This window comes from Grammomys surdaster, unplaced genomic scaffold, assembly GCF_004785775.1.
Source record: "Grammomys surdaster isolate TR1022 unplaced genomic scaffold, NIH_TR_1.0 271, whole genome shotgun sequence".
Classification (NCBI taxonomy): domain Eukaryota; kingdom Metazoa; phylum Chordata; class Mammalia; order Rodentia; family Muridae; genus Grammomys; species Grammomys surdaster.
The window spans coordinates 11,384,085-11,407,562 of NW_021604712.1; positions in this window are offsets into that span (position 1 = coordinate 11,384,085).

The window sequence follows — 23,478 nt, forward strand, 5'->3', positions numbered from 1 at the left end:
TCTATCTATCTATCTATCTATCATCTGTCTATCCATCCATCTATCTAGCTATCTATCATCCATCTATCCATCCATCATCTATTTGTCTATGTATCAATCTATCATGTATCTATCCACTATCAATATATCAATCAATCAATCAATCTATCCATCTATCATTTATCTATCTATCAATCATCTATCCTTTCATCATCTGTCCATCCATCCTATCCTATCAGTTCTGCTCCTTTAGGTAACCCTAACCATCCAGATGCCAAAAAAAATGTGTCTTTGAAAAATTGAACCTAGAGCATGGGAAATGGTGACTATCTGTACAAAGATGTTCCTCATCCTTCTGTCACTCACCCACCCATTCATTGATTATCCCCCCCCCCCATTGTTGCTTAACCTACCATGAAGCAATCAGAGGAGAGAAAAGCAACAGGAAGTGCAAATAGTCTGTGTGTGCAGGTCATAAGAGATTGTGCTGGAGAACTTCAATGCTCTGGAGAAAACTGGCTCTCCAGTAAGGCAGCGAGCTGGTGAGAAATCCAGCCTGCCAAAGCGAATAGACCATCATAGTCTACATTTTCTTATACATCTGAAATTAAACTATAAAACCATTCCCCCAGGAGCCCCCACAGAAGAACAGAGAGACTTGGCAGATTCCTAGTGGTGTGGTAACATCTCCTCCATCTGCCCCATTCTATAACACACAGTGGAAAAGTTATAACAAACAAGGGGAAACAGTGTCTTCCTCATGAGACGCTGGTATAGAAGCCCTAGCAGAAACCCTGCAGTAGCACTCACCTAAATAAAAGGGATGCAGAACAGAAACCCTGTTACATTGTGGGGTGAAGATGCCACTGCGTTAAACCTCTCACTCAGCCCAACTCCTGGCCTAGTGAAGAGAGCACCTCTATTAACGATCCGATCCGTCAGAAGGGCTGGAGAGATGGCTCTCAGGGTAAAGTTGCTTACTACCAAGGCTGAGGACTGGAGTTTGATCTCTACTTGGTGTAAGGAGAGTGCTAACTACTGCAAGTTGTCTTCTAACCTTCATTCGTGCACTGCAGTACACACACACACACACATACACACACACACACACACACTAATTAATTAAGAGATTAACTAAGTAAAATATGATAAAAACATTAAAGGTCCAGCAGAAGGAGATGGGTATTCACTTTCCAGAATGAAAAGGATTTATCTTTATCTGATTTTTGAAGAAAAAAAAAAGCTATTTTTTTTCCTAAGATGTAATAAGTCACTAACATGTTATGCCTTGAAAGGAAAAATGGCAGTATTCAAGATTAGGTATATTCAATATTCAATATTCAGCAGAGAGGTGGAGACTGCAGCATCAAGTAGAAATATGAGGAATGAAAATCACCACCACCACCAGCGATGGGGATATAATTAGCAGTCAAGATGAACTTGAAGGCAATCTCACAGAAGCACTAGAAGAAAAACAAGCAACACCACAGTAGTGAAAACAAAAAACCAACAGCCCAAGGGCAGTGGGAGAAGCACAGCTCACACCTTGACTGTTTTTATGCTAAGACCAAATATCTGACACAAAGCTACCTACTCAAAGAAGGAAAGTTTTATTGCAGTCATGGCTTAGAGGAAGGCACTAGAGGCAGCTTAGTTTGTGGTGCCAAGGAGCAAACTGGGAAAGGGTAATGCTAGTGCCTGGCTGGCTGGCTTATTTCTGCCCTTTAATTCAATCCAAGACCCTATTCTATGGAGTGGTGCTGCCCACATTCAGAGTGGGTCTTTCTTCTTCAGTTAAACCTCTCTGGAAACCTTTCATGAGTATGCCCAGAGACATGTCTTCTAGGTGATTCTAAATACCACTACATTTGTAGGGCTAATCATCATAAGTGCATCCCTTGTCACTTTGACCCCCAAGGCAATGGCAGTAAGAAGGCCACAATTCTTCCCAGTATGACATAGCCATCCCATTCCCAAAGTTCCCAGAATCTTAGACGCCAAATATTGCTTAAAAGTCCATTTTGAAGTTTCTTTTGAGACTCAAGAAGAACTCTTATCTCTGAGACCCCTATAAAGCCAGTAAAACAGACCCAACTCCACATGCTACCAGGGATTCTGTAACCACCACATGTGACAGAGACTCAGATAGACTATCTGCAGTCTCCTTCCCTTCCCTGTCCACTTAGGTTGTCCTACTCTGGTGGCTATTTTCCATGGACACCCACCTCCTCTCATCCCATCTCCCTTGCCAGATGTCAGCTCAATCCCCATCAGGCACTCTCCAGTCATCACATATGATCCAGAGTTCTTCCAGCCACCCTTCAGTTGTCCTATGTGGCCTTCAGACATAGGGCCAGTTCACACTGCCAGGGGAAACTGTGCCAGTTTCCTTGAGCAAACTGCTAAAGGCAGCAGACAGTAGCAGAGAAACAGAAACGCTGGATGGAGGTTGTGTCTCCAAATATCAGACAGACAGCTATATAATACCCGATCCCAACTCAGCTGTAAAGTAGTACCACCCTGAGCATTGTAAACACCTCGGTCTAAAGAAGAAAGATGGATTGAGCAAGAAAGGAAGAAAAAACCCCAACAAACTCCAGATGTGCAAATCTGAATACATAAGAACAACACAAAAGACAATAGTATGTCATCTCCAAATAATACAAATCCCACAAGAATGACCCGAATGACAACATCATGGAAGAGCATCCGGACATGGCCAAACAACTCAGACATGACAAAGACAAAGAGATGAATGCAGTAAGGTGATAAATCAGAGACATGAAATGAAATTTGAAAGAAATCTCAAATCGAAATGATGCAGGAAATGATCATGTTGGAAATGGAAGATGTGGAATCCAACCACCATTTTTTTAAAGGAACAGAACAGAGTTTGAGGGCATTAAGAAAAAAAGTTAATCTTTTAGTTATGGGCATAGAAGAAAAATAGTGAAGACACAGAGAGTATCTTCAGTAAAATCATAGAGAAAAGCTTCCCAAGCTGAAAGGAGATGTCTATCAATATTGAAGAAGCCAACAGAACACTGGTGGTAAATAACTCAATCTTGCGTGCACAATAAAGCTTAAGATATGACTACATCAAGACTTTGTAAAGTATGTGTGACATATTCCATAAAGATGAGTTCTATAGATTGGCTACATGTGACCCCTTCTAGAAAGATGGGTTCTATAGAGTGCCAAGCTCATAATAAGGATTTGAGGAGAATCTGGTGTGGTCTCAACTACACAGTGCAAAGACCACCAGACTCTTAGCCATATCTGCTCCCAGTTACATAAACTACACAAGCCAAACTACCTTTTCACTTCCCTTGAATCATTACTCTGCCAGCGATGTTGGTCACAGAGAACTCCGCAGAGCACACCAAATAGAAAAGACCAGAAAATAATTTCTCCTTGGCATATTATATTCTAAGATGAAAACACAGAACAAAGAGAGTTCATTGAGGTCTTAATGGAGAAACATCAAGATAGTTGTAAAGGAAAGTATATTAGAATAACACCCCATAGGTGTTTCAACAGAAGTCTTTAAAGCCAGAAAGGTCTGAAAAGATGTTCTACAAGTCCTGAAAGACCATAACTATCAACCAAACTATTATAACCAACAAAACTATTAAAATGAAAGAAGATACAAAAACTTTCTATCATTAAAACTAATTAAAGGGATTTTTGAGACAAAGCCAGCTCTATAGAGATATTAGAAGGACTACTCAATCTGAAGAGAAGGATTAACACATTCAGGAGGGCACAAGGAACAAATAAGCAATGCCAGATTAGGTAATCAAAAGAGATCTGAAAACACATGCACACACACAAATTCACATATGACAAGAATTATACATGTCTTTCTTTCTTTCTTTCTTTCTTTCTTTCTTTCTTTCTTTCTTTCTTTCTTTCTTTTTGTTTTTTCGAGACAGGGTTTCACTGTGTAGCCCTGGCTGTCCTGGAACTCACTCTGTAGACCAGGCTGGCCTCAAACTCAGAAATCCGCCTGCCTCTGCCTCCCAAGTGCTAGGATTAAAGGCGTGTGCCACCACTGCCCGACTATACATGTCTTTCAATACTAACTGAACATTAATGATTCCCAACCCCCCGTCCCCCCCCAAAAGACCCAGACTAAAAGACTGGACTGGAAAAGAAGATACATATTTTGATGTTCCTAAGATATTCACCTCACCATCAGAGATAGATACTTCCTTATGGTAAAAGGATGGGAAAATGTATTCCAAACAAATAGAAGTAAGCAACAGGATGTATAGCTATTCTAATATCTGACAAAGTAAGTATCAAATCTAATGTAGTCAGGAGAAATAAGAAGGGCAGTTCATACACATCACAGGAAAATTCCACCAACAGGGTATTACAGTCCTACACATATATGCGCCAAACATAGGGTCTCTCAGTCCCATAAAAGAAACACTATTAGATCTAAAATCACACTGATCCCAACAAACTGATAACTATTGGTTGCAATATCACACTTTCACCAACAGACAGGTCATTAGAATATAAATAAGACAGAGGTACCCTGGAATGAAATGACACCATAAATCAAATGAACCCAACTGATATCTGCAGAATACCTCATCCAAACACTAAAGAATGCATGTTTTTCTCATCAGCCAATGGAACTTTCTCCAAAATCAAGCACATATTAGTACACAAAGCAAGTCCGAATAAATATAGAACAAATTAAAAGCACATGCTATTTTCTGTCTGAACATGATGGGATAAAGCTGGGTACAAAAGCAGTAGAAATTACAGAAAATACACAAACTCATGGAAATTAAACAACACACTATTGAATGATATTATTGAATCAAAGGTGAAAATCTAAAATTCCTAGAATAGAATAAAAAGAAAACACAGCATGCCAAAAATCTATGGGACAAAATAAAGGCAGTTCTAAGGGGAAAATTTACAGCTCTAAGTGCCTACATTAAAAAAAAAAATTCAAGAGCTCTCAAATTAATAACTTCATGATGATACACTTGAAAGCTTCAGAAAAACAAGAAGAATCAACGCACAAAAAGAGTAAACAGAAAGAAGTAATTAAACTCAAGGCTCAAATTAAAGAAATAGAAACAAACCCAAACAGTACAAAGAACCAATTAAATAAAGAGTTTTTTCTTTAAAAAGATTAAGAAGATTGGCAAACTTTTAGGCAAATTAACCAAAAGAGAGAGAACCCAAATTAATAATATTAGCGATGAAAGGGAGATGTTATAACAGATACACCACTAAAACAGACATTATAACATCATAGAATCATAAGGACACACTCTACAAACCTATATTTCAGCAAAGTGGATAATCTAAAAGAAACCAATTAATTTCGAGATACATAAGGTCTGCCAAAACTAAATCAAGATGAAATGAATAATTTAAATAGACTCATGACAGCCAATCAGGTTGAAACAATGATTAAAACATTCCTAACTGAGGGAGAATTAGCCTTTTTCAGGCATGAGTCCTGTTACTGGTTATCTAATACAGTCCTTAAACTACATCCACACATATAACAAAAATAACCCCAACAGTTGCATTTATATATTTATGTATCTCTCTCTGTCTTTCTCTCTGTTTCCGTGTGTCTCTCTCTGTGTATGTGTGTGTATGTATGTGTAACAAAAAAAATCAGAGAAAAAGAGGCTATCAGTTTGAAAATGGAGGTGCATGGGAGGGGTTGGAGGGAGGGCATCTGGGAAAGGCCGGAGGGAGGAATGGGGCAAAGTGATGTGATTCTTTTTTAATTAAAATTTATTAGAAAATAAAACTCTCCCAACTTAAACCACAGGGCTAGAGAGATTCTACAAAACTCTCAAAGAACTAACAACAATACTCTCCAATTTTTTCCACAAAATAGAAAATAGAGTAACATTTTCAAATTCTTCTTACAAAGGCAGCACAACTCTGATACCAAAGCCAGACAAAGATCAAATAGAAAAGCATAGGGCTGGAGAGATGGTTCAGTGGCTAAAAGCATTTGCTTCTCTTTCAGAAAGAAGATCCAGATACAATTCCCAGCACGCACATGGTGGATCACAACCATCTGTAACTTCAGTCCCAGAGGATCTGAAGCCCTCTTTTTGATTTCCTCAGGTACCAGTCATATACAGGGTGTACATACACATACAGGCAAAATATTTATACATGTAAGCAAATAAAATTATATCTAAAATTTTAAAAAGAAAATTATAGACCAATACATCTAATGACCATGAATGCAAAATTCCTCAATAAAATACTTGCAAACTGAATTCAAGAACACATTGAAAAGATTATCCACTGAAGTGGAAATTTCTGGTTTCTTTGGCATCTTAGGTTATAATGATGTTTTGCTGGGGCAGACAGGTGAAAGAATGTTTTGCTGAAGCAGACACAGGTGAAAGGCTATTTTGCTATAGCAATTATGTGAAAGGATGCATGGTGTTTAGAAGGAATATAAATATGACCCCACAGACAGTGGGAACTCGAACATTGCTTTGCTTTGCTCCTACTTGCTAGTCTTCCCTGCCACACACATGTATTGGTTCACCACATTGTGTTGCTGAGCTTCGCTTGTGGTAACTTCATAGAGAGAAACTCACCAAAGAACTTCTCAGTGAGATTCCTGCAGCTTTTTGCTGCATCTGCGGACTCAGGCTGCCCTGGGGGGTCCAGTTAGTTGAAATTGTTCTTCCTATAGGGTTGCAATCCCCTTCAGCAACTTCAGCCTTACCCTTGCTCTTCTGTTGGGGTCCCCGGGCTCATTCTGATGGTTGGCTGTGAGTATCTGCATCTGTATTGGTCAAGTGCTGGTAGAACATCTCAGGGAACAGCTATATCAGGCTCCTGTCAGCAAGCACTTCTTAGCATCAGCAAGAGTGTTGGGGTTTGGTGTCTGCAGATGGGATGGATTCCTAGGTAGGGTGGTCTCTGGTAAAAATCCATTTTTTAATCATACTAGCAATAGAGGAGAATATTTTTAGTCCAATGTAGAGTACGATAAAGACCTGTAACTAACATATCTAGGAGTGAATAAAGAAAAATGATACTTTGAAGCCTCAGTCAAGACAAGAGTAAGACAAATTAGGGCTGGAGAGATGGCTCAGTGGTTAAGAGCACTGACTGCTCTTCCAGAGGTCCTGAGTTCAATTCCCAGCACCCACATGGTGGCTCACAACTATCTGTAATGGGCTCCGATGCCCTCTTCTGGTGTGTCTGAAGAGAGTGACAGTGTACTCCTATAGATATAATAAATAAATCTTTAAAAAAAAAAGAGTAAGACAAATTATCTTCCTCCACACACAGAAAGAACTACAGGCAAAATTTTAAAAGTGCTTTAAATGTTTGTCTGTTTTCTAAGATATCAACAGGAAAAACTCAATTGCATTTAAATGTATCAGATGTTAGGGAGTGAATTTCATTTATTTTTGAGACAGAATCTCATGCAGTCTGAACTGGCCTGAACCTCTTATTAGCTGGACTTTGTACTCCTGATCCTCCTGCCTTCACCTCTCCCACCAAGTTCAGAGATTTTGAGGTATGCGTCACTAGAATCAGCAAGACTGAATTTTTAAGTGCAATAAATTACAAGGTCATGAAATGGAATACAATTCTATAAAAGAACTCAAAGACCTAGTTACCTCACAAAGACACTAACTGAATAACACATGGTCCAAAATACCTTTGGGAGTACTCTGCATTTCAGTCACAAATCCCCAGACAAGGTCAAGCCAAGTCCAGCCCCACTGAAACTGACGTATATGTTCTAGCTGTTCCTTAGAGTCAGAAACCAGTTTCCTCTCGAAGAAAATCAACTCTTTACTTACTCTTTCAGAGGCAAAGAAAAGAGTGAAACATAGAACTTTCCAGCTTCCTGGCTACCTGGGAGGCTGCTGTTGTCTCATCTGATTTGAAGTGCTGAAGAAATAAGCTTTGGCTGTTTGGAGACTGTGGACAATAACCAAGAGCCCAGCAGTTTGTTGCAGTGACAGTAGTGAATATATTCCCAAGAGAAAGAAGGAATCACAGTACCAAAAACTAAACCAGGAAAGCTTTGTTACAAGGAAATTACACACCAACCCAGAGAAGATGCATGAGCTAGATAGGTATCCCAATGTGAAATACATCCAAAAAGACGAGAGAAGGTGGCCGCTTTGAGTTAGAGATACAAACGGTCATGTGGCACTAATACAAGTGAACATGGCTAAGTCAAAAGAATAAGATAAATACCCAGAAACTGAGCCTTAATAAAGATATCAATGAATTACCTTTAAAAATTCAAAATGATCAGTGTTCTGTAAGAAAAGTTTTAAAATGAGGAAAATAGAGAATTAGGATCGAAGCTTTGGGCCCAAGAAGGGGAATGAAGCTGATCCAGGGCAAAGCACCAAGCCATGGGGAGTCCTACCACACGAGGGAGAAGTTGTGGACCTAGAGATGATTCCAGAGGTTACCCAGGCATACAAGTGCAAGGAATCCCATAGTACATGTAGTGAAGTTGCTGACCCAAGAAAGAGTGTAGAGATGCACCATGGTAAATGGTCAGGTCTACAGAACCCTTAACATTCAGCACAAGTTGTGGACCCAGGGAGAGATGCTGGAGATGATCAAGAGTAAGGTGCCCAGATGTATGGAGTTTAAGTTGTGGGACTGTAGCTCGCATGTGGGCGTGGGTTCTGTTGGGCTGAGTTGTGGGTCCCATGTGTCTGCCACCCCAGGCGTCTCAGGGGGGGCAGAAGCGCAGGAATTTGACTGAGTTCATTCCACGAGGCGCCGGGCTAGGGAAAGCCACTGAGTTCCACTCCGGGCGTGGGGAGATCCCAGTTTGAGGTCCCGTGGGGGCAGAGCTCTTGGATTGGGGGGGTCTCTGGGCCGAGGCAGAAGTGGATATCAAAACTGAGATGATCCAGGGTAAGGTATCCAGGTGTGAACTGTTACACTAGACAGTAGCAAAGGCAGAGATCAGCAAGGAGTTTGTTGACCTTCAGAAAGCGATGTGTTACTTCAAACTGTAGACGACTCTTGGAGGAATACTGTGGACAGATCCCAAGGCCCTAAACATCAGTTCCAGGGAGAACAATATCACGACCCTACTGTAACTTAATTCTCTCCTAGATTTTGCAAATACCTCCACTGGAAGAAAGGTAGATTGAAAAGGAAAGAAAGAAGAAAGGAAGGAAGGAAGGAAGAAAAAAAAGACCCAATAGACAAACTAATTCAAGATGTGTAAGTATCATCATAGAAACAAAAACAACACAAAAAACTAAGACAAAGTGTCTACAAAAGTTACTAATCCCATTGTAATGGCCTCCAATGAGAAAAACTTGGAAGAATGTCTAAGGAATTAAAATGAATGATTATAACTATGTCCAAACAAATCAATGAAGACATGAATGTTTTCCAAGAGAACAAACATGAAGAACTAAATGAAATAAGGAAGTCAACTTAAGTTATGAAAGTATAACTCAATAAAGACAGGGCATCTGTGCCCATGAAATCTAAACTAAAAGATATGCCTTTGGTTTTCTAATTGGGTGTGTGAGAGTGCTTCCAGAAAGAGTTAACTGATAGGGTAAGAGCTCTCTCACAGGGGGCAGAATTTCCTAATAGAGATCTAGACAGATAAAGGTTCAAGGAACAAGTAGGGATTCTTGCTTATGTGCCTTCACTTCTTGCTGCTGAATGTGTCTACTGTATTGTTGCTATTGTCATTTGAACCTACCATCTTGGACCTTCAAATATGGGCTCATGACTAGCAGTTCTCATGAAATCTTCCAAGCCCTCATTATGAGACTGGGATTAACCCTGTAAACCACTGACCTAACCAACAACAATAGAATGCTCTATTCAGTGTGATCAGAACACATACTCTTTTCAAGCTCACACAGCATGGCTTGGATCTTAAGACTTTTAAGAAGATTAAAAGTAGGAAAAACATTTCAAGATACAGACATAGCAAAGACTTTCTGACTCGGGCTCCGGTTGGTCAGGAAAGAATGCCTACAACTGACAAATAGAATTATTGGAAGCAAAAAGCTTCTGCACAGCAAAGAAAATGAGTGAGTAGAATGGGGACAGCTCACAGAATGGGAGGTACTCTGCCAGATGCTCATCTGTGTATCTACAATATACAAAGAACTCAAAAGTAAGAGAAGGAAGGAAGGAAGGAAGGAAGGAAGGAAGGAAGGAAGGAGAGAAATTCTCCATAAATGATGAGAAACTAAAGAACCTAATCTATAAACGAGCTGAAGAAATGATCAGGAAGGTCTCAGTATATGCAGCAATAAATAAATAAGGAAAGAATGAAGACAAAACCTTAGCCAGACTAACTAAAAGGTAGAGAGACAGTATCCAAATTAACAAAATCAGAAATGAAAAGGGAGATATAGCAACAGGTACCATGGATACCCACAGAATCATTAGATCTTACTTCAAAAGCCTATATTCCACAAAATTGGGATATCTAAACAAAATACACAATTTTCTTGATAGATTCCACTTACCAAAGATAACTCAAGATCAGGTAATCAATTTAAATAGTTCTATATTTGCTAAGGAAGTAGAAACAGTTATTAAAATCTCCCATCCAAAAGCAAAAAACCCAAACAATAACAACAAAAACAAAACAAAAAAAACCCAAACCTCAGCACCAGATAGTTTTAGCACAGAATTCTACCAGATTTTCAAAGAAGAGATAATTCCAATACTCCTCAAATATTCCACAAAATAAACAGAAGGGACACTGCAAAATTCTTTCTATGAGGCCACAGTCACCCTGATACCTAAAACACAGAAGGACTCAACAAAGAGTGAATTGGAGGTCAATTGACCTTATGAACATTGAAGCAAAAGTACTCAATAAAATACTCAGAAACCAAGTCCAAGAACACATCAAAAACAATATCCAGCATAATCAAGTAGTCTTAATCCAGGAATGCAGGGGTGGTTCAATATACGAAAATCCATCAATGTTATTCACCATATAAACAAATTGAAAGAAAAAAAAATCACATCATCATCTCAGATGCTGAAAAAGCCTCTGACAAAATCTAAAAGCTCTTCATGTTAAAAGTCTTGGAGAGAGCAGGGATACAAGACACATATCTAAGCACAATAAACAGAATATACAGGAAGCCAACTGCCAATATCAAATTCAATGGAGAGGAACTTAAAGCAATTCTATTAAAATCAGGAACAAGACAAGGCTGTCCACTCTCCCCCTATCTATTCAATAGAGTACTTGAACTTCTAACTAAAGCAATGAGACAAATAAAGGAGAGCAAGGGAATACAAACTGGAAAGGAAAAAGTCAAAGTACCAATATTCATAGATGATATGATTCACAGGTGATCCCCAAAGCTCTACTAGAGGACTCCTACAGCTAAAAAACTCCTTCAGCAAAGTGCCTGAATACAAAATTAACTTAAAAAAATCAGATGCCCTCCTTTAGACAAATAATAAACAGACTGAGAAAGATATTAGGGGAACAATACTTTCCACAATTTCCACAAATAATATAAAATATCTTGGAGTAACTCTAACCAAGCAAGTGAAAGATCTGTATGACAAGAATTTCAAGTCTCTGAGGAAAGATATTGAAGAAAATATCAGAAGATGGAAAGATCTCCCATGTTCCTGAATCGGTAGGATTAACATAGGAAAAATGGCCATTGTATCAAAATCAACTTAAAGATTCAACGAGCTGGGCGGTGGTGGCGCACGCCTTTAATCCCAGCACTTGGGAGGCAGGGGCAGGCGGATTTCTGAGTTCGAGGCCAGCCTGGTCTACAGAGTGAGTTCCAGGACAGCCAGTGCTACACAGAGAAACCCTGTCTTGAAAAACCAAACCAAAAAATAAATAAATAGATAAATAAAATAAAATAAATTTAAAGATTCAATGCAATTCCCATCAGATTTCCAACACAATTCTTTACAGACCTAAAAGGAACAGTTTTCAATTTTATATGAAAAAACAAACAAACAAAAAAAACCCAAAAAACCAGGATAGTTAAAAACAATCCTGTACAATGAAACAAACTTCTGGAGGTATCGGAGGTATCATCATCCCTGATTTCAAGCTGTCTTACAGAGCCATAGTAATAAAAATTACATGGTATTCATATGGAAACAGATAGGTTGATCAGTGTAATGTAATAGAGGACCCAGAAATAATCCCCACACCTATGGGCACTTGATTTTTGACAAAGAAGCCAAAACCATACAATGGAAAAAAAAAAAAAGAAAGCATCTTTAACAAATGGTGCAGATCTAACTGGATGTCTGCTTGTAAAAGAATGCAAATAGATACATATTTGTCACCTTGCAAAAACCTCAAGTCCAAATAGATCAAAGAACTCAACATACAACCTGATACACTAATTTTAATAGATGACACTGGTACAGAAGACAATTTCCTGAACACAATACCAATGGCTCAGGCTCTAAGATCAACAATAAGCAGGACCTCAAGAAACTGAAAACCTTCTGTTAGGCAAAGAACACCATCCGTACGACAAAAGGGCAGCCTACAGATTGGGAAAAGATCTTCACCAACCCTACATCTGACAAAGGTCTAATATCCAAAATATATAAAGAACTCAAGAAATTGGACATCAACATACCAAATGACCCAATTTAAAGATGGGGTACAGAGCTAAACAGAGAATTCTCAATAGAGGGATCTCTAATGGCTAAGAAGCACTTAAAGAAATGTTCAACATCCTTAGCTATGGAAATGCAAGTCAAAACTCTGAGATTCCATCTTAAACACCTCAGAATGGCTAAGATCAAAAACTCAAGTGACAGCTCATGCTGGCGAAGATGTGGAGCATGGGGAACACTCCTCCATTGCTGGTGGGAGTGCAAATTTGTATAACCACTTTGCAAATCAATCTTGTTGTTTCTCAGAAAAATGAGAAGTAATTCTAGTTCAACATGCAGCTATACTACTCCTGGGCATATAGCCATCCACCGTACCACAAGACACTAGATCTACTATATTCATAGCAGCTTTATTCGTAATAGTCAGAAACTGGAAACAACCCAGATGTCCCTCAACTGAAGAATGGATAAAGAAAATCTGGTACATTTGCACAATGGAATACTACTCAGTTATCAAAAACAAGGATATCCTGAAATTTGCAGGCAAATGGATAGAACTAGAAAATTTCATCCTGAGTAAGATAACCCAGACCCAGAAAGACACGCATGCTATGTACTCATTTATAAGGGAATATTAGCCATAAAGTACAGGATAACCACACTACACTCCATATACCCAAAGAATCTAAGTAAGAAGGAAGGCCCAAGGGAGGATGCATGGATCTCACTCAGAAGGGGAAGTAAAATAGACACTGGAGATGGGTGGAGGGAGGGACCTGGGTGGGGGGGGCTGAGGAGGGGAACAGGGATGAGGATCAAGTGTGACCGAAGGGGAGAGCTATGAGAGATAATGAAAATTGGTGGCTGTATCTCTAGGATTAGAGATCTGGGAATGGGAAGTCTCCCAGGAGTCTATGAGGGTTATCTTAGCTGAGACTTCTAGCAGTGGGCGGCTATGGAGACTGAAGTGACCACCTCCTGTAGCCAGGCAGGACTTCTTTAGTGTAGGGAGAAAGACACCAAACCACCCACAAAATCTTCAATCCAAAACCTGCTCAGTCTACAAGATGTACAGGGATAACGATGGTGCAGAGATTGAGGAAATGGCCAACCAGTGACTGCCCCAACTGAGAACTACCATGGGAGTTCTATTCCAAGGGAGGGAGCTAACTCTTGACACTATTAATAACACTTTGTTATGCTTACAGAGAGTACCCTAGCATAGTTGTCTTCTGAAAGGCTTCATCCAGCAGCCGATGGAAGCAGACATATAGAGTTACAGAAACAGCACAGTGAGTTTGGGGAGTCTTGTGGAAGTGTGTGTGTGTGTGTGTGTGTGTGTGTGTGTGTGTGTGTGTGAAGGATTGAGGGAGCTGGAGGGGTCAAGGACACCACAAGAAGACCTACAGAGTCAACTAACCTGGGCCCATGCTGGCTCACAGAGACTGAACCACCAACCAAAGAGCATGTGTGGGCTGGACCTAGCCTCCTTACACATATGTAGCAGATACACAGCTTGGTCTTCATGTAGATGGATCCCTTAACACTTTGAGCAGGGGCTGTCTCTGACTCTGTTGCCTCCCTTTGGATTTCATTCTCCTAGCTGGCCTGCCTGGTCTGTCCTCAGTGGGAGAGGATGTGCTTAGTCCTGCTGCCGCTTGTTGTGCCTGAGTGGGTTGATACCCACGGTGGGGGGGGGCTTCCTCTTCTCTGAGGAGGAGAGGTGTAAAGCAGGGAGAAGGCTGTGATCAGGATGTAAAGTGAATAAACAAAATAAAAATTAAAGAAAGAAAGACAAAGAAAATAAGTTTAACATCACCAGCTATCAGAGAAATGTAAATTAAAAACTACATTGAGATTTTATCTCACGCCAGTCAGAGTGGCAGGTAACAACAGATGTTGGCAAGGATAGAAGTGTTAACTAGTCCAGCCGTTATGGGAATTAACATGGAGGTGCCTAAAACACTAACAATATATCTACCATATGATCCAGTCCAACAATCTACATGCTTAACCAGGCCATCTGACAGAAGCTCTCCTTGGACATCAGTGTATCGGAACACTAGTTACAATAGCTAACCTAGGGAACCAACCTAAGTTCCCAAAACAGAGGAATGGATAAAGAAAATGTGAGAGATAAATAGGACAATGAGGGTATATACTCAACACACAGGATACATTTGTATAAAATGTATGTATGCAACACTGTACCATATACAAACAATATACATAATAATGACAAAATGTTTAAGGTGTAGTCTAACCACATAACTAAAGATCAGGAGTAAAAGAAAACCTGGAAAATAGCAAAGAATGAGGAGATGAAACAACACTTTTTTTTTTTAAATTTACTTATTTTATATTTTGAGTATGTCACTGTCTTCAGAAGAGGGCATTTGATCCCGTTACAGATGGTTGTGAGCCACCATGTGGTTGCTGGGAATTGAACTCGGGACCTCTGGAAGAACAGTCCATCTTTCCAGCCTGAAACAACAAATTCTAAAACAACCAACCAATGACTGCATCACAAAGGAATTGACAAATGCTCTAAGATAAAGGAAAATAAAACAAAGACGTCAAAATATTTGGTGTTCCAAATAGAAAGTACTAAAAAAAGGCAACAAACTCCTACAGAGCTGCATTTAAGAAGGAGTAAAGTTCTTAATTTTACATCTCAAAGAAAGTCTTTTTTTTTTTTTTTTTTTTTTTTTGTTTTCTTTTGGTTTTCGAGACAGGGTTTCTCTGTGTAGTCCTGGCTGTCCTGGAACAACTCACTCTGTAGACCAGGCTAGCTTCGAACTCTCGAACTCAGAAATCCGCCTGCCTCTGCCTCCCAAGTGCTGGGATTAAAGGCGTGCACCACCACCTCCCAGCCTCAAAGAAAGTCTTATACATGGAGAATACGTGTTCATCCTCTCACCTCTCAGCCGTCCCACCTATCACACTGATCCCATGGAGTCTGGCCTGGAATGCCCGACCAGTGAGTGCACCTGTCAACTTTCCTCAGAGAAGCATTTTAGAGAAGATGGCAATCAACAGAGACCCACAATTGGTAAATGTGCAGAGAATACAAGCTCTCTGCCCTAAGTGGGATGTCTATATCATCTCCCTTCCTTTGTGAAAATCTAAGACTTTTCTCCTCCTGCTTTTCTCTGCTTCATCCCAACACAGTTGGACCTCCAAATAAGAGGCTGTTTTCCATTTGGTCAGGCATCCAATAAAACCAAATGTCTGTCGGTCAGGGTGACTCATGGGACCTAACTAGGAAGCTCCCTGGTTAGGTTTCTGGGCCTCACAGGAGTTCTCGGTTCGCTCGAAAGTTGCAGGAACTTTTCACAGACCCCTACAGGCTCCAAAACTCCGAATTTTCCACAGACCAGGAAATCTCTTGACTCCTGGAAGGTCTGAGTCTGGGGATGCTTGTCCTACTTTCTAGGCACATATGGTCAATGTGAAATGCGAGGGATGCCTCGGAGGCTGGATATGACCCTCATTCTTTTAAACTTGATCCCGCACCTGTCATAGGTTCCAAACTCTGTCAGCCAAAAGCCTGTTTACAGACTAACTTAAAGGAGAATGGAGACCTTGTGACTCTTTCACCTTTTAATGCAAATCTAGCCTCGTTATACCCTGGACAATGACAACCATTGGCCGGGGTTCACAATTTTAATTTTAATATCTTAGCTGATTTAGGTAGCTTCATAAAACGGAGTGGAAAGTGGTCCAAAGTCCTTTGTGTACTAAGATTCTTTGCTCTTTGGCTGACCCTTTCTATATAATTCTTGCTCTGCCTAACAAATTTTCCTTAGCTGCCAAAGTCTCGGCTCCAACCCCCCAAACCCCACTACCCTCCAATTTTGACTCTGCAGATGACCCTCTACCTTAAAGTCACCCTACAGACTCCACACTGGCTCCTGTGGCTCCGCCCTCAGCCCCTCCCATTACTTCTTCCCCGCCTCTTTTACTCCCCCTTTACACTGCCTATCTCTCCTCCCTCTCCCACTATAGGAACCGATCCTTCCCCATGCCTACCCTCAGCCCTCCCAGCTTCCCTGGAGGCTCTGGTCCTTCCACCACCCTCATCTAGTCAGGACATATGTTCCCCTTGAGGGAGGTAGCAGTAGGAGATGTCCTCTCTACCCTCATCCATGTTCCATTCACCATAACCGAGATGGACCACATAGAGGAAAAACTGGAGTCCCCAGGAAACCCCTTATATTACAGGAGAAAATTTATCAAACTCTCCCAGGTTTACTATCTTACATGACAGGATGTTTATTATATAACTCTTGTCTACCTTAACAGTAGATGAGGAAAAAAAAAAACACCCAAAAACCAAAACTCATATCTGGAAGGCAACCCAAGATTATGCAGATAGACTACACTGGATAAACGAACAATCTCTGGGAGGAGTGGATACAGTCCCCATGGCCTACCCCAAGTGGAACATCGAATGCCGTGGAAACTCAACACCTTCCATTTATGATCACTCACCTCACAGAAGGTATGTGTCACAATACTCAAGTGTTGAAGGAAATAATTCAGGGCCCATCAGAGACACCCGCCCTTCTTTTTAAATTGTCTTCTAAATTTACCAATGGACACCTAGAATCCCCAGAAGGAGCCTTCCTCTCTGTGTCCATTTCATAGGGCAATCACCACTGATATTGGATGCAAGTTCCAACATCTAGAAAAGGTTCCCTGGTGGCCTGAGGTGAACTCTCTGAATCCCTGTTTAAAGTCTTGAACAGAAGACACGAGGAGACAAAAAGAGTGAGAGGATGGGAACATGAAAGGATTGAAAATTCCATTTCCAGTCTCTGCCCTGCTTCAAAGGCCAACAAAAGGGGTACTGGGTGAGAGGAACTCAATCCCTGGCTCCCGCGCTGGAATGCTCCACATCTGGACAATGGGGACACAGGAAGAGGATTGCCAATAGGACCCTCAAGGGACCCCCAGACACCCCTTCCCATATCCACCTATGACACTGATACAATGAGGAAGCCCCAGTTCAACACCCCTAGTCCAGGCTCCTGCCAGCTTGCCAGAACTCGGATGATATGGATGGTGGCCCGGAGACGTCTGAACACCATGGCTTCCTCGTCTCGGCTAACCAAATGGCAGTGGAACACGTTCCTTTCCTCTTTTGAAATCTAGGGTCCTCATGTGACCCGGAATCACTCTCTCACTCCCCTGCCGAGTTGGATCCTTATCTCCAGTATGTATGAGTGTCACGGCAAATCACCCCCTACCTCACCGAGTCAAAAACCTCTATTGACACCCGCCCCCACCCCCAAATTGACCTCTGTGTTTCTCTAACCACGGAGTCAGATTCAGGTACTCGGCCATCATCTCCTAAAACCCTTTCTCATCCTATGCTACCTTCTGTTCACCCTAGAGCATGGGACGCTCCTATTCCTTCCATAGCTTGCAGTCACCCTCCTGTCCTTGTCTCTCTGTAAGTTCCTTTCTCTGACGTAACACAATACCCCTTGTCCTGAATATATGGAGCAGCCTAAATCTCCTCATTCAATGCCTCCTCCAGGCAGGACTCCTAGTTACCATTCACTCTCCATACAACATTCCTATTCTGGTTAATTTAAATACCTAAAGGATCCTCCAATCTGGTCCAAGACCTTAGAAAAATTAATGAAATGATAGTCCTTACTCTCCCCATAGTTCCCAACTCCTATATACTTTTTTCATCCACCCCCCACCCCCAACCTATTTTTTTAGTTTTTGGACTTTAAAAGACACGTTTTTTCTTTCTTTTAAAATTTTTTGTTTGTTTGTTTGTTTTCACTACACCCCTGCAGTCTCTCTACCCCTCCATCACTGGGGAAGACCCAGATATGCTACATTCCTAACAACTTACTTGGATGGTCCTACCCTAGGGCTTCTGGGACAGCCTCTATGTCTTTGGCCAAGCCCTGCAATGTGTGATTGCCCTTCTCCTCTGCTGCCCAACCCTCCAGAAAAATTTCCATTAAACCCTCCTCAGTGTTCTGGGTTCCTGAGGCTTGTTCAGCATCCAGGAAGAAGACACCAATCTGCACCTCAACCTCCCCCACCCCTCTCTCCTAGAAGCTACTCCCCTTACCCCTTCTCAGATTCAGGAGCTGCTCACCATACCCCTTACCCAAGACAAGGGGAGAACTTAAGGGTCTACTCTCTTTAACTTTTCCTGAGTCTTTTTTTTTTAAACGTTTTCTGTATGTGGATTCTTAACTTCTCACACTTAGCGTATCCCCTCTGTGAGGCCTCTAAGGGCCCCAGAGAGGAACCTTTCCTATTTCCACAGCCTCACCAAACCTCCATAGATCAGCTTAAACCTGCTCTTTCCCAGTTCTTTCCTCTGCTGGTTCCCGACACTCTCAGACCCTTTTTTTTTTCTTGCCCCCTAATCAGGGTAAAAGCACTAGCCATTCATTGTCAAAAGGTAGGAGATACTTATTCTCCCAAAGCTTATTTAACAAAACAACCGGACCTGGTTTGCCGAGGCTGGCCCTGTGCCTTCAAACCGTGGCTGCTGTTGTGCTCCTATTTCCAATACCTAACAAAATTTTGCTCCTCAACCCATTCTGTGTAAACACTCACTTCACAGTCACTCAGCAATCTCCTCAGGTATGGAGCCTTCAGGCCTTACTTCCGGACCTCACCTTTGATCCCTCCTATGCTTTAGTTAAGAGACTACCCTTTTGCCTGCCACCTCCTCAACTGCAGACTCATATCATCCCTCTCATTCCTGGGTCCCACCATGAATCCCTACTCACACATCCTTGAGGACTCTCCCCACAGAGCATATGGTTCATATGTCAATTCCAACAAAAAGCCTCCCTCCCCCAGCTGAATACACCATTATCTGAGAACACCCCACTCCTTCATCTCATACATCCTCTTTGAGGCCAAGTCCTTCCTCCCCACACCATCTCTCCACAGGCAAAAGACAGATCTCACACGATACCTCATCCTGGCCAAAGATAAACAGGCTAACATCTGTACTGACTCCAAGTGTGCCTATAATATCATCCACTCCAGTATCCTAATGAGGACATGGAGGGGATTCCTAACACAAAGAAATAGCCGACACGATGCTAATCATGTACAGAAACCCCTAGAGGCAGTGTTACTACCCTCCACAGGAGACACCAAAAGAAACATTGTCATGCATCTCCTTGGATAATAATGTAGTGGAGAAACTGACCACCAAAGCTGCTCTCACATAGCAGGACCTTGAGAGACAGAAAGGATGAGAACCCAAATCCCACATCCTATAACAACAACACGCATGTTAAGCCCTCTCCTGTTTCTTGAAGCCCAGTTTCTTACCGACTTACACTCCTTACTCCATCCAGCCAATCAGAATCTGTCATATTACTTTCCACACAATACTTCCCAGCCCAGCAGGAGGATAAGGCTTTTCTTCAGAAGCGCTCTCAGATCTGCAATGTTTGCTTAAGTACAAACCTCTAGTCTAACATCAGGCCTCCACCCCTCTCCATTTCCCAGATGAGAGATGGCTTCTACCAGCCTCAGACTGGTTAGCCTCACACACATGCCACCAGTAAAGAGGCACAAGTGGTTTTTGGTTCAAACCAACATTTTCTTGCAATGGGTAGAGGCTTTCCTACTTCCAACACAAGAGGCTCCACCATTGCCTGCTTCTTCTCTGAAATTATTCCTTTCTTTGGCCTTTCAACCTCCAACCAGTTCTACAGTGGTCCATAATTTACTTCACTCCCAACCCAAATCTCACTTTTTTTCTTATCATACCCTGAAAGTTCCACATCCCTTACCATCCACAGTCTTCTGGGAAGGTGGAACAAGCTCATTATACCTTTAGGGAAACTGAACAAACTCTCCCTAGAACTAAGATTAGACTGGGTGAAACCTCTTCCTCTAGCTCCTTTGAGAATCTGCTCTCTCCCCCAAAATTCTGCTCGCCTCAGTTTTTACTCTTACAGAGCAGACATATTCTTCCTCTGGGCATTTAACCTTCAGAATTCCCTTTGTCCTCAAAGACAACATCTCAACCCCTGTTCCTTCTCAGGCAGCAGCTATGGGACAGAAACTTGCCTCCTCCTCTCCCTAGCCCCTTTTCCCACTGAGGAGGGAGACGCAGCCCTTCAGATAGATAGGAGAGCTGGTTTTCCTGGCAGAGGTCCACCACCCACCCTAGGCCTCAAATGGACAGGATTTCACAAAATTTCTCCTGACCCCCACAACCAGTAACCTAGACAACTTCTCATCCTGGTCACACCTCTCCTGTCCCCTCACAGAGTAGTCACAACTGGATTTCTGTTGCTAAACTCCATTATGCCCCCTTCTTTATCTGAACAGACAGGTGGATCAGACCCCATTGCTTCTGCTCTTCCATCCATTCCTGAAGGACCTCCAGAATGACTTTAGTGGATGCTGGGACTTTTCTCAGACTGGGACTCCTTCTCAGATACCCTGAGGAGTTGTGGCTCCAAGGAACTTTTTATTCACAACACTCGAGACCAAATCCAGTTTTTTTTCCCATCTGCCTAAATTTCTTCCTTCCCTTTCTTCAGTGATGTTTGCCATTCCTGAATCGTATCATATAACTATTGATTTGCTTTCCTTTTCCTGGTGGGCCTTTTGTCCACTGCCCCTCAACAACTGGGGTTGGGGAGAGAAGGCCCTTCTGGTCCTCTTTTCCCAGACTATTGTTATAACATCTGGTGCCTTCCCTGCTTCAGAACCTCCCCTCAGTTATAACTGAGTTATAACTGAGTTATAACGCTTCTTCATGACTCTCAGTCAGTCCTTACTCTGTCTGACTCTACCCACCAAAACCATCGCTCAAATCTTTTAAAAGTCTTAAAAAATATATTTATATTTTTATATGTATATGGGTGCTCTGTCTGCATGTACACCTGTGTGCCAGAAGAGGGCATCAGGTCCTGTTACAGATGGTTGTGAGCCACCATGTAGTTGCTGGGAATTGAACTCAAGATCTCTGGGAAAGTGGCCAATACTCTTTTTTTTTTTTTAAAGATTTATTTATTATTTTATTTATGAGTACACTGTTGCTGTCTTCGGACACACCAGAATAGGTCATCCAATCTCATTACGGATGGTTGTGAGCCACCATGTGGTTGCTGGGATTTGAACTCAGGACCTCTGTCTGGAAGAGCAGTCAGTGCTCTTAACCGCTGAGCCATCTCTCCAGCCTTGTGGCCAATACTCTTAACTGCTGAACCATCTCTCCAGCTCCCCCCCCCCAATACTCAGATATTAAATTGGAAGTGCCTTGCTCTGGAATCCAAGGTAACACAATTTCTGGGTCTGGAGAGGAAACTATAGCTTTTATACAGTTTAAGAGGACAACCTGCACGCAGGAAGGTCCAGTTAGTGTCTTTCAGATAGTGTTATGACTTACTGGCAACAACACAGAACCTAACTGTACAGGTTTTTAGAGTCTGTCTTGACTCATAATCAACAGTAACAGGGCACATTGTAGCTATGTAGGGTAGGATCCTGAGGCCTGTTGTTGACCACTGTAGAGATCATTTCTTCCTAACTAAGGACGATCAACCCCTCATAGTATGGCAACCAGATGAGCCCAAAAAGCCAACATACAGGCTTAAGGAACTGAGATACATCTAAAGTCAAAAGACCCTAAAAACCCCATAATTCCCCTTTCTCTTACCATCATCCCTTCAGCATGAAACACTTAGGAAAGAATCCATGCCCTGTTCTCCACTTCTTTCCACGCTTCAGTGTCTAGAACGATTGAGTGCCTCTGTTGTAACAGTATTCCTATGAGATTACAGCTGATTTTGCTCAATCTAATTGGTCAGCCACAGCCCAGAGAACATTTTCTGAGATAGTCTATCTCCCAAGACTAATCCACCTTGTCTGAACAGATACCTCAGGAAGAAGAGACCAAGACCCACAGGTAGATCCCTAGGAACTGCACCAATTTCCTCATTCTCAAGCCCCTCACCTGCCATATAGAGTCCCAGTTAGCTTCCACGAATGCAGAACCCCCATTCCTTCAGGAGAGCACCTGAACATTGCTGTTTGAAACACAGTCCTGTCTGATGAGGTCAGACACTAGTCTCTTTCTGCTTTCTGTCTCTTTACTCAGTGCTCCTAAATCTAACAGGCATGATACCTGGTATATGAATCACATTCTAGCGCAGACCCCCATACCCAGGAGCAACAGACCAACACAATCAAGACTGATTTTTTTCTTTTTAAAGACAGGGAGAGAGGGAGAGGGAGAAAAAGAAAACATGAAGATGAGTGGGTGCGGAGGGAGGAAGGATTTTTGGAGGAGTTTGGGGGGATTAATATGATCACAACATACAAAAATTTCAAAGAATTAATAAAGACACTATTATTATTTTGACATTTTTTCTTTTATTTTAGTAACGTGATGGCTGTGGGCGGTCCTCCAAGATCCACAACTTAGCTAGCCCTGTGTAGTTGGTTTCCAGTACTCCTTCCAGGATCTGCCTCTTGTTGAGTGAGTCTCATGCTTGGTGATTTCTCTAGGTGGGATTTGGCTCTTGGAGGAAGTGTTGCCAACTCAGAGAAGAAAAAATTCATTTAAACTACATATGCGTGTTTATTTATACACTGACTTATGTGTATCATGGGTTTTAAAATGTAAATAGTTATCATTCCTTCTGACTTTTTAGAGATATCATTATTATAGTATTATTTTACCCTCCCTCCTTCTTCTGTATTTCTCTAACTCTGTCTCCTTGAGCCCCCTCTTCTCAATTCCCTCACTAGATCATGTGTATCCTGCTATTTTCATCTTTATTGCTTCCCCATCCCCTACACCAGCAGTGGTCCCTTTTTGCTTTTTCTATAATGACTCCAGGCTATGTCTTTTTATTTATTTTATTTATTATT